Source organism: Akebia trifoliata, chromosome 13 (assembly GCF_017979445.1).
Source record: "Akebia trifoliata isolate Shusen 1 chromosome 13, ASM1797944v1, whole genome shotgun sequence".
Lineage (NCBI taxonomy): Eukaryota > Viridiplantae > Streptophyta > Magnoliopsida > Ranunculales > Lardizabalaceae > Akebia > Akebia trifoliata.
In genome coordinates, this window is record NC_141387.1 from 3,905,832 (window position 1) to 3,923,384 (window position 17,553).

Genomic DNA, 17,553 nt, shown 5'->3' on the forward strand with positions numbered 1-17,553 from the left:
CACCTCCATCATCGCATGATCCAATGCTTGTGATGTATCATTTGTTACTAGAAATGAGGGAGGAGATGCGCAGAGGATTGGAGAAACAGGATAACGAGATTACAGTAATATGAAAGGAAAACGAAGATCTCAAATAGAGGCTGGGCAAGGGAACTGAAACGGGAGGAGGCTCAGAGGGGGAAAGAAGTCAGAGACATACGTTCCGTACAACAAGGAAAATTGAGGCTGATTACACTTTGGATTCTGCTACAGTAAGAACACGACAAGGAAGTTCCGAAGCTTGGGATCCTATGACTAGGTAAAAAGTTGAAAAGATGTTGAGAAAAATGGATGAGGAACTCGCTCAAGGGAGGGCCCTTGGTCAAAAGGCTCAGAATGCAATTCGGGAACTGAGGGGTATGTTGTTCTCGCCAGCGATAATGAATTCCAACCTTCCGAGAGCATTTCCCTCACCAAAGTTCTAGACTTACAATGGAATGAGAGATCCCATGGACCATATCCTCCACTATAGGAGTCAAATGGTCTTGTACCAAAACGATGATTCTTTACTCTACAAACTCTTCCCGCCCTTTCTAAGGCACGGGGTTATGTCATGGTTCCAAAGACTAAAAGTTGGGTCGATAGAAAGTTTTTCTGAGCTAGAGGAAATATTCATTGAGCAATTTGTCCATTTGCGTAAGAAGAGAGTCAGAGTAAATACGTTTTTCAATTTGCGGTAAGAAGTCGGTGAAAATATACGCTCCTTTGTTACCCAATTCCGAACAAAGGCAATAACCGTTGAAGGAATGGATGAGGAGACTGCTTGTCCATCTTACATAACAGTAATCATCCCTGGGACATGGTTGCATGAGTCGTTGATAAAATTTGACCCCTCATGACTTGAGAATCTCTATGTGAAAGTAGATAAGTACATCTTGGTGGAAGAGTCAATGAAAAGTAGAGGATAGGAAGCACAAGACAGTTGCTAACAGCACAGGAGGACAGGATACCCCGAAAGTGACAATGGACCTAAGAGATGGGGGTAGCAAGAAAAGATGATAGGATCCGAAGGAACAGTCGAGATGGAAAAGAAGATGAGTATATACACTACTCAACGAAAAAAATTGTAGGTGATATTGAGGCACATATGCAATGATCCCGACTTCATATAGCCATCTCAAGACTATCGAGGGAAGTCGGGAAAACCTTACTGTGAATACCATGGAGCAAAAGACCATCCTACCAAGGATTGCTACAGAATGCGACATATCATACAAGATATGGTCGAGGACGGGAAGCTCAGGAGGTATGTGGCCTCTACAGGCAGAGGATGGTTAAAGACCCAGAGGGAAGAGACTAAAAAACCACCACCTCAACAGACTGGAGGAGAAAGACAACACGAACATGAGGGACGCAGAGTGGTGCACACTATCATGGGGGTACACGAGTCAGATAGATAGTCTAGGCATCGAGCCAGGGTGAGAGTAATGAAGATCCGCGAAGTTGGTGTAAACCAGGTTACCTTGAGAGTGAGTATGGCGAGGAGGTTGAACCCAACAACGAGGGAGTAGGCGATAGATTTCACAAAGGACGACATGCAAGGGACGGCTATGCCTCATCAAGATGCGCTCATCATAGTGCTCTCGATCGAAAACGTAGACCTAAGAAGAATTCTAGTAGACATTGGGAGCGTGGTAGACATCCTTTTCCTAGTTCCGGTAAAGAAGATGAGAATCTCGGAGAGTCTATCTCCAACCTAGTCAACCGTGTTCGGATTCAATGGTTCTCCAAGCAGCTCCGTAGGAGAAATCATTCTCCCTGTAGTAGTGGGAACAAAGGTGGTCATGAAGAGGTTCATAGTAATCGAGGCAGATTCGATGTATAATGCCACTCTTTGGAGGAGATGGATATACGAGATGAAGGTCGTTCCGTCAACTTACCATAAGACAATTCGGTTCCCGAGCAAAAATGGTGTGATAGAAATTCGATACAACTAGAAAATGGCACAAAGGTGTTTTAACTTGGCACTAAAACCAGGAAAGTGTCACGAAACTGAGTCCTAGAAGAAGAGAAATGAGCCATCCGTCGAAGAGGAGCAGTTATAGCAATTACAGAATGAACCACGGGGAGAACGGGCAATAGAAGTCGAAGAAGTAAAACAAGTAGACCTCGACACCAACAGGGAATGTGTTGTCTAAATTTACGCACGCAAGTATACGTATCGAAACAAGTAATAAAGTGATAAGAAAGTATCGTTCCCACAGAGACTAAATACCAATCTATTATTAATTACCAATTTATCTCAATCTAATTTTATCCAAACAAAAGTAAAAATAGGATTTAAGACTAAACGAGAAAACTAACAGAGAAAATAAACTTGCAGATTTAAAATCAATGAGTGATAAAATCTAGGTTTATAATTTCCCCCAAACAATCCACTTGATTTAATTCTCCTTCTCTCTATGATAAATTAATCCACTATGGTTGTCATCCAAGAACACTAAATTCTCTACAAGCCTCTTCCGATGGTCATGTAAAAATACCCTTCTAGACTAATTCCCTATATGCCTATGAGAATCAAATCAAGAAGAATTCATTAAGAATAAGTTCTCATAAGGAATGCACATGCAACCTGAGTATATTCCTATCTCAAATTAGCATATGTTAATCTATCTAGGTCATGAACACAAAATAACTCTGCTGATATTATTAGGGTTCACCAAATCAATTCAATTAATGATCAGTTAATCAAATCGTATTAAACATTGGATATAATAAACAATCACATGTGGGATCATAGAAGAAAGAAAGAAAACTAATCAAATATCATGAATGGTTCCATTATAACCCTAGAATAGAAATTAGTTCTTCATTGAAAAGAAAACAAAATCACAAAAGTATTTAGTCATTCTTAGATTACAAAATTAAGAGAAGAGTTAAAGTTAAAGAAGATAAAACTCAAGAGCCGATCTCCAATTCCCGTCCTCCTTCTCAATCTTCTGCCTCCAAGAAAAACCCCAAAACTTCTGTCTCCAACTAAGGGTTAAACTTTCCTATTTATAGATATAGAGTCATTAGGGTTTAAGAGTCCCAAAATCCGTCTCTAATTCGGTCACCACAAATTAACGTGTAAAGCTGGAAACGTAAGCAGGCCATGGCCTCCCAATATATCATGCCGCGGCTTGTACTTTTATATTTCTGTTATGCCATTCTTGAATTCCCGCCGCGGCCTCGTTTTCTATCAAGCTGCGGCTTGAAGACTTTTTAGCTTGTATGCTTAGCTTCCTTCTTCCGAGAGTGAACCAATTTGGAGTCAGAATTTCTCCTAAACGTATGCACCTATCCCAATGTTCCATATTGTTCCTAATCTGTAAAATAAGCATAAAAATCAAATAAAAACATATAATCACATAAAAAGTATAAAACTAGCTAAACTTAAATAAAAACAACTAAAAGACTCTAAAATTAACAAAATATTATATTTAAAAGTGGTTAATTCGTAAGTATAAAACCTACTCATCAAATACCTCCAAACTTAACATTTTGCTAGTCCTCGAGCAAAACAAAAACAAAGAAAAAAAACTAACTAAGGGAAAGAAATCTAAAATAAAGAAAACACAAGTGATGATAATAGGTTGATTCTCCACACTTGCATCAAAGATTGTACAAATTTCACAATTCAAAAGAAAACTTTAGAAATTGAAACAGTCTAGATTTTCAACCCAAATGTCATTCAACCTCACCTTGAACCATCCACATATGTGCAAATAACCCCTTATCACTTAATCAGTTTTCAACTCAAATCAGTTTATGCAATCAAGAGTAAACACAGATGATCTCTAGATATTGAAATTGATGAACTCCATAGGCTTACTTTTCATGCTATTCTCCACTAATGTAGGTTGTCACTCAATCAAGAATCAATAGGACTTTAACTCGGCTTGTAATGTATGGCTAGGTTAAAGGTAGGATAAAAGAAAATTTTGTGGCTAGATCACCCCTTAAACACATCAATCTCTTAGGATTCTCACAGAGCACAAACTTACATTTCAACATCAAGTCACTCCGCATTTCAATCTTGTTTCACTTCATTCTCACTTCATTCCCTTGACAACCTTTTATTCACCATTTTTTTTTATATAGCCACTGCACCCCCAAACTTATCTGATTCAATGCATTCTTTTACAAGAAGGGATGTAGTAATAAATTTTTTTTTTTTTTTTTTTTCAACATAAGTATTTCCGAACCCTCAACTAAATATTCTTGAAACTTTGCCTTCCACATTCCATGAACTTCACCTTCAACCCTTATTTGCATAGCTCAAAATTATCCAGTAGCAATCAATATGCCTAAGAGGTGATGGGTCAAATCTTGGAAAAATTAGACAAAAAGGCTTGGTTAGAGTTGTGGGTGCCAAAGAAAATTGGAAACAAGGCTCAATGGGGAAGACTTGTGATAAAATCAACATAGGTAAGCTTAAAAGGCTCAATCGATCCAAGAATGGCCTAAATCATGTCCCTAATCAAGTGCAACCTAGGATTTCGCCTCGAGTAACAATCAAATAAGTTCTAGAGTTCATTGAGATCATGGATTACTTTCAAAAGCATAAACATTCTCCAAGTGTATCAAACAACCAAGTGCATCAAGATTATAAACTCAATGTAAAAGAGTTCAAAATAAGGATGAATTTCATCAGAGTTAAGCACACAGACAAGTTAAACCTCCATCATTTTCTAAGAATCATGTATGTACTAAATCAAAATCATTATCATTGGCTGCAGATTATCAAGCAAAAGTCATCACAAAATAAATTTTTATTTTTTTTTTTAAGAATAGAAATTAAAACTAACTTAAACATGCCAAACCTAAACTTAAACACGCCAAACCTAAACTTAAACACATGAAAGCAAACACAAAAATTAAAGAAAAATTTTCAGAAAAATACTATGCACACCCCCAAACTTAGTTATTGCATTGTCCCCAATGTAATCAATTAGAATCAAAAGGTAGGTGAAAGAACTTCCCTGAAATATTTATTGGCGGTCAGGAGTCATCAGCATCATCCGCGCCATCTTCATTGTTATTATCATGCAGTCCTGGTGGTAGTGATGAAATGTTGAAGTTCGTGTTCTGTTACTTTTCTCAATCGGTGGTTAAAAATCACGACTCCACAATAAGTAATAGTAACCCAATCACCCACAGTCGAAGTGACAAGTATAGCAACTACACTCAATTATATCCAGCAAGCACCATGTATATAAAACAACCCCCAAACTTTTCAGCAACTTAACCTTCCCAACCTCTCTTATTGTCATTGAATTTTTCACAAACACCTGGTATGCACAAAAATTTAATGATCTCTCCAAAATTTAGTAATACCAGCTACTGTCACAAAGGACCGTACATATTGCAGCACATAGTACTCCACCAATCAAACAATCCACACACCCATTCCAACATCAATCACTCAACATCAATCATCGATTAAATCCATCAAACACTCTCAAACAACCACAAGTGTAATCAAAACTTGAATTTTTCAATCCAAATAATCAAATATTTATTCACAATATGCAACATAGGTTAATTGAATGTAAGACTTACAGACAAAACCTGATGGTGCTTCACTTGATTTGGTCAAATTGGCAAAGAGAGTAGTTGGAAGATCCGTTCAAATTTGGTGAAGTCGTACTCATGGATTTGATCTCTCTTTAGCCACCCTTGGATATTGAGAGGGAGATATAAGAATAATGCTGGAGAAGAGAGAGAGAAAGATGAAGAGTTTTCTATCGTTGAGGCACGAAGAGACTGTTGGTTGTGAAATTGGGTAATAATAGAAATAGTAGGGCAAGTATAACCCTTTTCTATGTGGGTATGAGTTCGGGCCGAGGTCTGTTAGAATATCATGCCGTGGCCCGCCTTTTTATGTTGCTGATCAGTTCTGTCACGGACTAATGCCTTGGCCTGAGAAGAGTTAAGCCATGGCCTCCATTTTAATATTTCTGATCAGTTCTGCCACGGACTAATGCCTTGGCCTAAAAAGAGTTAAGCCATGGCATCTTCGAACTGTAAGATCAGAACTGCTGTCTGTTTTAGATGTAGCAATTGGGATTGAAGAAAGGCTTCTGCTATTAAAATATGTGCTGCCAATGACTTGTGCCATGTTGCTAATGTGGTTGATTTGCTTAGATACTCCCAACATGTTTCAACACAACATAATAAAATTAAGAAGAATTCTAAATATAAAAGCAAACTAAATAACTTTTTTTTTTTTTTTTTTTTTTTGAAATAAACAAAAATTAACGAAGAATAATGAAAATCAAAATAAATGGAGAAAGAGTTTAGAACACTTGGGTTGCCTCCCAAGAAACGCTTGTTTTAAAGTCTTCAGCCTGACTTTCTCTGAAATCACGTCAAATTTGCTAGAGTGATGGTGAATTTTTGACGATCAATTCTCCACACATCATAGATCTCCACCTCCTTCATGGTTGGGTTAAGTCGACGTTGGTACTCAATAAAAGGCTTATGATATTCCTCCATACGGATTTTCTGCATGCTGGTAGAAGGATAAATCCCCTTAATATCCGTTATGGACCATCCCAATGCTTTCTTGTAATCTCGCAACTCCCTTATATGGCTAGGAAGATACTTGAGCTCTAATGATGATGATTCTTGAGTTGACAGCTTCAAATGAGAACATAATGGTGATACTTCTAACAACTCAAATTCTGGTTTAGAACGAGAGAATTTTGGTGCAGCCTCCAAGTATTTTACCAACTCAAAATACTTAAAATCTTTCTCATTGTAAGTATTAATGATTGCTAATTCAAGCTGGTTAAATGGGAGTATTTTTTCATGGTCATGTCGAACACATGTGTCCACTGCATCAATTCTATAGCAATCGTCAGGCTCTTCAGTGGGAAACTTTGTAGCTTTGAAAACATTAAACGTCACCTCTTGATCTTGAACTCTCATAGTAAGCTCTCCTTTTTGCACATCAATAAGAGTTCTGCCTGTGGCTAAGAATGGTCTGCCAAGAATGATTGGAACATCCTTATCCTCCTCCATATCAAGAACAATAAAATCCACAGGGAATATAAATTTGTCAACCTTAACAAGCACATCTTCAATTTTTCCCCTTGGATACTTTAGTGATCTATCCGCTAATTGGAGTGTTACAGTAGTAGGCCTGGCTTCTCCCAATCCCAATTTTTGAAATATAGACAGTGGCATTAGATTAATACTAGCTCCCAAATCACACAAAGCTCTACCAGAGAAGTGGTTACCTATTGTGCATGGTATAGTGAAGCTCCCTGGATCCTTAAGCTTTGCTGGAAGTTTCCTTTGAATGATAGCACTGCACTCTTCAGTCAAACCCACTGTTTCAAATTCACTCAATCGCCTCTTTTTAGTTAAGATATCTTTCAAAAACTTGGCATAACTTGGCATTTGCTCTAAAGCTTCAGCGAATGGGATATTAATATGCAACTTCTTGAAGATATTTAGAAATTTTGCAAACTGCTCGTCATGTTTTTGTTTCTTGAAACGTTGAGGAAATGGTGGGGGTGGGTTGTAATGAGTAATATTTTTAAGCCCGGCTTGTTATGATCTTGGTTTGTAGTTTCTTTCTCTTGCTCACCCTTCTCTTTAGAGACTGTTTCTTCTGCCACTAAAACATCTGGTTCCTTGACAACATCATTCAACTCTTTTCCACTCCTCAATGTGATAGCATTGCAGTGCTCCTTACCATCTCTTTTTGGATTAGTCTCTGTATTGCTAGGTAAGGTTCCTTGAGGACGGTTATTAATTGTTGAAGCAAGCTAACCCAACTGAATTTCTATATTCTGAATAGAAGCTGCTTGGCTTTGGAGTTGAGTTCTAGTCTCTGTCATAAATTGATTAGTGTTTGTCATGAACTGATTAGTGTTGGCTCCCATCTGATGTACTAGATCTTCCAAAGAAGGCTTATTTTTTCTAGGGAGAGCTTTAGGATGATAACTTGGTTGAAACATGGGCTTTGCAGATGAAGAGGCCTCAACTTGATTATTATTACTCCATGAGAAATTCGGATAATTTTTCCAGCCCGGATTGTAATAGTTAGAGTATGAGTTATTCTGCCTACTACCAACAAAATTGAGAGATTCTGGATTATTAGGGCACATATCTCCCGAATGATTGTCTCCACAAATCTCGCATGTAACGGTAGGAGTTTGAATAGCATGAACTCCAAATGAATCAATTTTCTTAGATAGGGATGCCACTTGAGCAGTCAAAGCCGTAAGAATATCTAATTCATGCACTCCTGCTGTTCTTCTTGGATTCATCCTCTCTGTATGGTGTTGGAAGTTGTTAGAGGCCATCTCCTCCAATAAATTATACCCATCCTCAAATGTCTTCGCCATAAGAGATCCACCTGCTGCAGCATCAACAATCGTTCTAATAGATCCAACCAACCCATTGTAGAAAATTTGGATGATCAACCATTCCAGTAAAGCATGATGAGGACATCTCCGAAGTAAATCTTTGTACCTCTCCCAAGCTTCATAAAGAGATTCACTGTCCGACTGCACGAAAGTAGTGATATCATTCCTCAACTTTGCAGTTTTTGACGGTGGAAAATATTTAGCAAGGAACTTTTTCGCCAAGTCATCCCAAGTGGTAATAGATTCCCTTGGCAATGAGTTCAACCAATTCTTTGCCATGTCCCTCAATGAGAATGGAAATAATCGCAGTCGGATGGCATCATCATCAACACCGTTATACTTAAACGTAGCACATATCTCTAGAAAATTAGCTAAATGTGCATTGGGGTCTTCAACCTGTGAACCCCCAAACTGAGATACTTGTACCATCTGAATAGTAGCCGGCTTGAGTTCAAAATTGTTGGCTTGTATCGTTGGACGACGAATACTAGTGTGAATCCCATCCATTAATGGAACAGCATAGTCCCGCATAGACTTAGGACCTTCATTACCATTAGTTTGGTCGGCCATTGTATGGTGTTGAGAAGCTTCTCGCTTATTCTTTCTATTTCTTCGACAAGTTTTCTCGATCTCAAAATCCAAAGGAACAAGCTCTGAATTCCCTGTACTACGCATACACTAGCCAAACACCTACAAAATAAAAAAAAAATTGGTCTAAAATCAAATATGATTGAATTAATATTAACAAAAAGATTAATAAATTAGTCCCCGGCAGCGGCGCCAAAAACTTGTTGTCTAAATTTACGCACGCAAGTATACGTATCGAAACAAGTAATAAAGTGATAAGAAAGTATCGTTCCCACAGAGACTAAATTACAATCTATTATTAATTACCAATTTATCTCAATCTAATTTTATTCAAACAAAAGTAAAAATAGGATTTAAGACTAAACGAGAAAACTAACAGAGAAAATAAACTTGCAGATTTAAAATCAATGAGTGATAAAATCTAGGTTTATAATTTCCCCCAAACAATCCACTTGATTTAATTCTCCTTCCCTCTATGATAAATTAATCCACTATGATTGTCATCCAAGAACACTAAATTCTCTACAAGCCTCTTTCGATGGTCATGTAAAAATACCCTTCTAGACTAATTCCCTATATGCCTATGAGAATCAAATCAAGAAGAATTCATTAAGAATAAGTTCTCATAAGGAATGCACATGCAACCTGAGTATATTCCTATCTCAAATTAGCATATGTTAATCTATCTAGGTCATGAACACAAAATAACTCTGTCGATATTATTAGGTTCACCAAATCAATTCAATCAATGATCAGTTAATCAAATCGCATTAAACATTGGATAGAATAAACAATCACATGTGGGATCATAGAAGAAAGAAAGAAAACTAATCAAATATCATGAATGGGTTCCATTATAACCCTAGAATAGAAATTAGTTCTTCATTGAAAAGAAAAACAAAATCACAAAAGTATTTAGTCATTCTTAGATTACAAAATTAAGAGAAGAGTTAAAATTAAAGAAGATAAAACTCAAGAGCCGATCTCCAATTCCCGTCCTCCTTCTCAATCTTCTGCCTCCAAGAAAAACCCCAAAACTTCTGTCCCCAAATAAGGGTTAAACTTTCCTATTTATAGATATGGAGTCATTAGGGTTTAAGAGTCCCAAAATCCGTCTCTAATTCGGTCACCACAAATTAACGTGTAAAGCTGGAAACGTAAGCAGGCCATGGCCTCCCAATATATCATGCCGCGGCTTGTACTTTTATATTTCTGTTATGCCATTCTTGAATTCCCGCCGCGGCCTCATTTTCTATCAAGCTGCGGCTTGAAGACTTTTTAGCTTGTATGCTTAGCTTCCTTCTTCCGAGAGTGAACCAATTTGGAGTCAGAATTTCTCCTAAACGTATGCACCTATCCCAATGTTCCATATTGTTCCTAATCTGTAAAATAAGCATAAAAATCAAATAAAAACATATAATCACATAAAAAGTATAAAACTAGCTAAACTTAAATAAAAACAACTAAAAGACTCTAAAATTAACAAAATATTATATTTAAAAGTGGTTAATTCGTAGGTATAAAACCTACTCATCAGAATGATTTGTTAACATCGGAGCAATGTTACTGCAACCCAAACGGGATATGCCGATATAGTTGTTGAGAGCTAACAAGGACATGTTTGTGTGGTCTTTTGAGGAAATGTTTGGAATAGATCCCTTTGTCACGTGTCACCATTTAAACGTTCTAGCCAGTTCAGCAGAAGCCAAAGAGATTGTCACTACTCCTAAGGCAGAAGGTGAATGAGGAAATTAGCAAACTCTTAAAAGTAGGGTTCATCAGAGAAGTTGAGTACCTTGAGTAGGTAGCAAATATAGTCGCCGTGCCAAAAAAGGACGAAAGGGTCAGAGTTTGCATTGATTTCACTCACCTTAATAAAGCCTGCCCAAAAGACAACTTCCCCTTGTCGAGGATCAATAGACTGGTAGATGCCACCTCAGGACATGAGAGAATATCATTCATGGATGGATGTTCAGGGTATAACCAAATCGCTTAGGCAACATAGGACCAAGAAAGAACGGCATTCATGACCGAATAAGGGTTGTTCTACTTCAAAATTATTCCATTTGGTCTAAAGAATGTAGAAGTGACCTATCAGAGGCTAGTAACAAAAATGTTCAAGGATATGATCGAAAGGACGGTTGAAGTATACATCGATGACCTATTAGTTAAGAGCAAAAGAGCAGATGACCACCTAAAGGACGTCGAGGAGACGTTCGAGCGCCGAAGAGGGTATCAGATGAAGCTAAACCCAAAGAAGTATGTATTCGGGGTATCTTCTGGGAAGTTCCTCGGGCATATTGTTACCAAGAGAGGCATTGAAGCAAACTTTGACCAAGTCCAATCTTTGGTTGAGATGTTGAATCCAAAAAGTCTGAAATAAGGGCAAACTTTAGCAGGAAGGATAACCGTCTTGAACCGGTTCATTTCTCTAGTTTCAAACAGATGCCATCCGTTGTTCAACTTATTGAAAAGGGGAAAGGGATTTGTATGGAATGAAGTGTGCGAGGTAGCCTTCTGCAACTTGAAGAAACACTTGGGATAGACACCCATCCTCAGCACTCCAAAAGAAGGGGAGGAGTTGGTAATCTACTTGACATCCACTACATTGTCCATAAGCTAGGTGCTTTTCAAGGTAGACCCCGGACGAGAATACCCTATCTATTATGTCAGTTAGACGCTTGCCCATCAGACGTTAGGTATACGAATACCGAGAAGGTCGGCTTGTCATTAGTTTACTCAGCCCACAAGCTCTAACCTTATTTTTTGTCACACCGAATCCAAGTGATAACTGAGCATCCCTTGAAGGATATAATGTATAAGTCGGATAAATCCAAGCAGATGGCAAGATGGACAATAACTCTTGGGGAATACGATTTGCAGTTCGAGGGACGAACAACTTTGAAGGGACAGGTGCTGGTAGATTTCCTAATAAACTTCTCGATCAAATATCCGGGTTGGGAAGAGGAGGAAGAAGAATATAAAATGGTAGAGGAGGTAGAGGCATGGAGTAAAGAAGCAAGGTGGATGATGTTCATTGACGGATCATCAAATTACTTCGGTTCAGGTGTTGGGATTGTACTGGTAACCCCGAGCAATAACAGAATCGAGAAAGTATTAAAACTCGAGTATGGGGCATCAAACAATGAAGTAGAATATGAAGCTATCATAAACGGGCTCAAAATGATGTAAGACCTCAAGATCAGCAGACTAGTGGTGTTTACAGACTCGCAGCTAGTCACAAATCAATGCAACGGAAACTATGACGCAAAGGATGAGCAGATGGCGAAGCACTTGGAAACGGTAAGAAAAGAGTGTAGTTGGTTCATCGAGGTAAAAATAAATAGGATTCCAAGGGATAAAAATAGGCATGTAGATTTATTAGCATTTATCGCCTCGATGCTCGAAAATTCAAAAATACGAACGATTCTAGTGGAATACCAGCAAAGGGCATGTATTGACTGCCAGGATAAAGAGTGTTTGCAATTCAGTAGGTCATTAGGATGGATGTAGAAATACGTAGAATACCTCTTAACAAAGATTTTTCCTTTGGACAAGAAAAAGGGTATAAATCTCCTTTATAAGATCGGAAGGTATACACTCGTTAAGGGGGAACTAAAAAAGATATCATGTGGGTGACCCTCTTGAAGAATCCAAGCTTGTGATGGTAGAAATACACGAAGGAATATGCAGAAATCATTTAGGAGGGCGGTCATTTGCAAACAAAGTAGTAACTCAATGCTACTTTTGGGCGAGGTTGTAGGAGGATTGCAAGAAGTATGTCAGGATATGTGACAAGTGCTAGAAGTAAGCCCGTTTGAATCTGCAACCTACTAACGAGCTTCACCCAATAAAGGTCCCAAGCCTTTCTCCACTTGGAGAATGGATATTATCGGATTCCTACCTCAGGGAAAAAGGGGTAAATTGTTTATCTTGGTGGCAACAGACTATTTCACCAAGTAGGTAGAAGCTAATCCCCTTACTCGGATCAGGGAGGAAGAGGTTATCAAGTTTACATGGGAACATATCATAACTCACTTCGGAATCCCTTACGTACTAATTTCAAACAATAGAACACAGTTTAAGGGAGGCCTAGCACAGTTGTATTACATGGAGTATGGGATTCGTTCACTCCATTCATCTCCGAGATATCCACAAGGAAACAGACAGGCAGAAACCTTCAACAAGATTATCCTAGACAACTTGAAGAAAATACTAGTTGAACATAAAGGAAAATGGTTGGAAGATCTGCATAACGTGTTGTGCGCATACTGAACAACACCCAAAAGAGCTACCCAGCTGACACCGTTTGTGTTGGCATATGGGACATAAGCCATCATCCCTACTAAAATTCAAGTCCCTACTACTAGGACACAAGTCGTTGAGACAAACATGAACGAACAAAGGATAGCACGGAATCTAGATTGATTGGATGAAACTTGGTGAATTGTCTCCGAAACGTAAGAGAGTCAGTTGTAAGTGGATCTTTAAAATCAAACACGATGCAAAACGCAATGTCGAACGATTTAAAGTCAGACTTGTAGCCAAAGGTTTTACTCAAAAGGAAGGCATTGATTACACTTAGACTTTCTCTTCAGTTTCAAAGAATGACTCATTTAAAATCATTATGGCATTGGTGGCTCATTATGATTTAGAGTTACACTAGATGGATGTGAAAATAATTTTCTTAAATGGGAGTTTAGATGAAGAAATCTATATGGAACAACCTGAAAGATTTACAGAAAAGAGAAATAAAAATCTAGCTTGCAGACATAAGAAATCCATTTACGAACATAAACAAGCTTCAAAGCAATGATACATAAAGCTTCAGAGAGATCAAATCTACTATGCGAGGTTTAATTGGTAGTGTTGGAGTTTTTGTGGCGAGAATCTAACAAAACAGTCAATTGGTTAGCAAGGAGTGAAACATTTTATGATTATTTAAGTTTTATAGATTCTTCGAATGTTCCTGTGGATCTGTATAATATCTTCTTGGAGGATTTGAATGTTTTTTTTTTTTTTTTTTTTTTTTTAACTTTTGTCTTTTTTTAATATATTAAGGTGGGGCCCTTCATAACCTCATCTTATCGATATAAAAAAAAAGTTAACTCACACCTGCTTTAAAGGATGGGGTGCAACACGAGGACTTCCCATGGAGATCACCCATCCTAATATTACTCTCGCCTAAGTATGTTTAACTATAAAGTTTTGATAGGATCCAGTGGGCACAATGCTTTGATATAATATTGCACCAAATGTCAACTTGGTGTGATGCACTTCTTGATTTTAGGCTTGGGAAAATTGCAACTCAAAAGCTTATGTATAAAGCAATCACCTTGCCCGACAAGCATTTTACGAAAACGTGACAATTTATGAGCGAATGCCATAGTGATGTAGATCTATAAATTTTAGGGATTTACATCTCAAGAAAAGAAAAGGTTGTTGTGGGACACACAAAATTAGGGGTGCACATTGGATTGGGTAAATCCGAGAACCGAGCCAATTCGAAGTCTTTTGGATTGGATTGGTTCGGATTGAGCATGCTTTGGTTCGGGTGCGAATTGTATATAAAAAAATCCGATTGATTTGGTTCGGTTCTGGATTAAGGATATAATAGAACCGTACTAATCCGAGAATCGAACTAATACGAAGTATGTATATATATATATATATACCCTTTCTTAGTTTCGTGTTTCTATTAATTATTTCTTTTTCTCAACTGTGTTAGTATGTTATGAAGAGGTAACTCATCAAAGTCTTCAACTTCATCTCCTCTATTTTTTTCTAACAAAAACTTATAAAAAATGTACATAAATCTCTCTCACAACTCTTAAATGGATCAACCCATTTATGAAAAAACTTTTTCAAAGAGTTTGATTCCTGATTTTTTTTTATGATAACCTTTATGCCATGTTTGTTAGATGAAATATACTATATGAATATGGACTTGGATTCGTTAATCTACTATTTATGGATTAGTTTCCTTACTAATCCATCTAAAATACCAATTTTAAAATTGTAATTTTTTTTTAAAGTCTCATTGAGCTTCCTCTAATTTTTAATTTATACAAATTTCAGTTAAAATTTAATTATAAAATCATTTTCATTTTAAAAATAGGCATTATTTATGATCTGATCCAAAGGGTTCCTCTTTTGAAAGAAAAAATACTAGTTTTTCTATTTTGAAAGTATGAGAACCGAGAACCGATCCGAACCAAGGTTGGTTTGGATTGGTTCGGTTCTATAGGGTAATTGGATTGGTTCGGTTCCAAGTTTGTAGAACCGATCATGTTTGGTTCGGTTCCAATTTTATCAAAATCCGAACCATGTGCACTCCTACACAAAATTATTTTCCTTAAGAACTTTATTTACTATAAAGTGTCATCAGACTTTTATGACTTAGATTATTTTCTAAGATGAAACGAAGTCTGAAGCTATTGGACTGTTGTGATGGGAGGAAAATGACAGCTTTCCTAGCTTTCCTAGAATTTGGTAAGATTATCACTTTTGATAGTTTTTAATTAAAATTTCTAAAAATGTTTTTCTTTTCTTTTTGGAAAATCTAGTACCCCAAATGTTAAAGTGTCCAATCCACAAGTGGTGAAAAGGTGGAAAATTCGGCAATTTCCCTGGACCCATCTAAGATTCCTTAGACCACCGTCCATTACAAGTCTTCCAAAAGTATGTGGCTAAACCTTTCAATTTTTTATTTACTATGGTTGGTCTAGTAGATTTTTTAAGACAATCCATGCATGTGGGCCCAATAAACTTTTTATTTTTTTTTAATTTTTTGGTGACGTTGGGAGTATCCCCCCCCCACATTGATGAGACTAAGCCTTCTCGAGAGGAACTGCAAGCAAATCAAACTTACCCCTTCATGTGCCTATCTTGATGGACACTGACTTGGCCGACCCTTGGATAGGAGTGATCCGAAAATTTACAACTTTCATATGGTTTGAATCTTTATCGAGTCAGATATTGAGGCGCTTTGCCTCTACAGGGGTAATGAAGTTGTGCATAGCTCCTGTATCAACCATTGTCTAGGTGGTCTTACCACCAACTTCCAAAGACTTAGTCTCATCAATGTGGGGGGATACTCCCAACGTCACCAAAAAAATAAGAAAAAATAAAAAGTTTATTGAGCCCACATGCATGGATTGTCTTAAAAAATCCACTAGACCAGCCACACTAAATAAAAAATTGAAAGGTTCAGCCACATTCTTCTGGAAGACTTATAATGGATGGTCGTCTAAGGAATCTTAGATGGGTCCAGGGAAATTGCCGAATTTTCCGCCTTTGCACCACTTGTGGAGTGGACACTTTAACATTTGGGGTACTAGATTTTCCACAAAGAAAAGAAAAAACATTTTTAAAATTTTTAATTAAAAACTATCAAAAGTGATAATCTTACCAAATTCTAGGAAAGCTGTGGTTTTCCTCCCATTACAACAGTCCAATAGCTTCAAACTTCGTTTCATCTTAGAAAAATTCATAAGAAAAATAATTTTGTGTCCCACAACAACTTTTCTTTTCTTGAGACGTCCTATTGTTTGAAATACTATTATTTAATATACTTTACTGATTTTGGAGATCTTTTAAATGATATCTTTATAATATCTATTTTAATATTGTTTATTATATTTTATAAAAGCCAACTATATCTATCTGTGGGTTGCTCATTCTCAATCTTCTTTCGTTATTTTTTATATAAAAAAAGTGACTTGCTTTTTATATGGAATTTACCTTACATTCACAAGCAACCGAAGAATGATTTATGGGTTAATCATGATAAGATATACACTGATCCCTGCCTAATTGGTATTGAATTAGGCTAACGTGGCTAACTTAGTCATGCTTCTAATCTTACAATGACTTGTTGGGTCTACATTGATTGCCACATAAGTCGAATAATAATAACCTAGCCCTTTTTAGTTTTCATGGCCTGGATTAGGTGGAAAAAAGAAATGACTTTATCAAAAGTTTTGTAAATTGACCATCAGTGAACTCCAAATTTAAAATTCAAATCCAACGGTGAAAGTTTATATTTTCTTTTAATGTTTTTATAAACTTTTGCAATTCTTAAAATTTTGCATTTAAGATTCTATGGCATCCAATCATGTATTTTGATCCACAAGAATGAAATACATGATTGGATGCCGTCATAGAATTTTTGTCTAGTCAAGAAAGAATTTTTATGGGATTTTTGGATGTTTTATACAGGAACTGATCTTATGCATAAGATTTATAATTTGATAACTAATTAGTAAAATCCGAAGCAATTAAAGATTTCACAAACAATTTAACATACCTAATTCGGAAGCCACCATCCTTACATACAGATCTTGGCCACCACCAGAGTACTCTCGAAGATCGATTAGATCACCAAACCAAACTAGACATCCTCTCCCTCCCTTGTACGTTTATTTCGGAATTCTCATAAGCTGTACGAAGAACAATTCTTCCAGCATTCATCTTCACATTCTATTAGACTCATACTCTTGTTAACAAACGAGCTCGAAGTATAAGGCAATATCATACCCTTCAAAAGCATGAACCCATCATC

The 17,553-nt window shown here is 37.0% G+C and overlaps 1 non-coding gene across 1 annotated transcript; it reads left to right on the forward strand.

The window, feature by feature from the left end:
* The first annotated feature begins 8,469 nt into the window (after positions 1-8,469).
* Positions 8,470-8,576, forward strand: LOC147387385 (small nucleolar RNA R71). The gene has a single exon (XR_015171622.1). It is a non-coding gene; the product is annotated as a small nucleolar RNA R71 (small nucleolar RNA).
* Positions 8,577-17,553: the final 8,977 nt, after the last annotated feature.